Genomic DNA, 1,214 nt, shown 5'->3' on the forward strand with positions numbered 1-1,214 from the left:
AGGAAGGATGCAGAGGGAAGAAGTAAGCAGGGAAAAAGGGCCACCTGATCTCCCCCTTGTTTTCCCTCCTGTAGCAGTAGGGGGAGGGAGTCAAGCTGCCCTCTAAGTCTAATACTTGGATTCTATACCTGGAAAATTATAACAAATTTATACATTTTCCATATATAGAATCTAACTATTGGGGGGGGGGTCATCTTCTATTCAGGGTCATCCTATAAAACTGAGTAAATATGGGAATAAAAGAGCTAAAATGCTATTCTTCTTTAGGAATAGGAGACAAAACGATTTGGTTAGTTCATCAGCAAGAGACCAGAGGGAAGTTTAAATAGCCTATAAATTCTGACCAAGGGGGAAATCCCTTATTTCACATTAACACCACAGATCAATAAACATGCACCTTGTATGCAATGAACTTAACCTTTTTATCTGCAAAAGTCATCTCTCCTTGCTTCATCCTTAGCAAACAGAGTATTACATAAACGAATCTAAGAATATATGGACACATACAGGAAGCCACAGATTTTCAGCTACAAATACCTAGAAATAGGGTAAAAATAGTTCCTGGTTTGGCCAGCACAGTCCCAGATTTCATAGGCCATCCCAGCATCCAGGTCAGTTGGTGAAAAATTAAACAAGAGCCCCAGAATCAGCCATCTAATATGATCCTTTCTTTCTCCACTGCAGAGGAGGGTGTGACAGAGACTGGCCTTAGGGAAATGGCACCCTGGCCAAACTTGTATTTTGGTGCACACCCCGGCCCCCCAAGTCAGTGCCAATGCTTCAGGCAGAGGCAGGCAGAAAGGGACACGAGGTGCAGTCCAGCAGCAAGACAGAGCAGCATGTAGTGCCAGGCAGGCACCGCTGCTGCTGTGTGGGGGCAAGATGGATGCATTGGAGCAGGCGACTCCCAGCCCCCGTGTGCTCAGCCCAGATCCTCCCAAGCGGTGGCTGAAGGCAAGGGCTGGGCTGGGCTGGGTTGGGCACCACTCCAGTACGCCTGCCTTGCTCCAGCACAGCACCATCAGGACCTGCCTGCCTGGCACACCAGGCTGCTCTGCCTCTACAGCTTCAAGGACACTGATAATGTCAGTGTTGAAAAAGGGATATCACTCTCAGGTGAGTAAACCCCATCCCAAAACTGAGAACCCCGTTCCCCATCTGCCTAGGTCCTTGCATAGACTTGATCATCACAGTATCCACACGTCTTACAAAAA

The 1,214-nt window shown here is 47.6% G+C and overlaps 1 long non-coding RNA gene across 1 annotated transcript in view; it reads left to right on the forward strand.

Moving 5' to 3' along the window:
- Positions 1-1,066: 1,066 nt before the first annotated feature.
- Positions 1,067-1,214, forward strand: part of LOC109313866 — a 29,934-nt gene continuing 29,786 nt past the window's right edge. Inside the window, exon 1 of the long non-coding RNA XR_002102166.1 lies at positions 1,067-1,116. This is a non-coding gene — a long non-coding RNA (uncharacterized LOC109313866). The remainder of the gene's footprint in view (positions 1,117-1,214) is intronic.

This window comes from Crocodylus porosus, unplaced genomic scaffold (assembly GCF_001723895.1).
Source record: "Crocodylus porosus isolate Cpor-Errol unplaced genomic scaffold, CroPor_comp1, whole genome shotgun sequence".
NCBI classification, from domain to species: Eukaryota; Metazoa; Chordata; order Crocodylia; family Crocodylidae; genus Crocodylus; species Crocodylus porosus.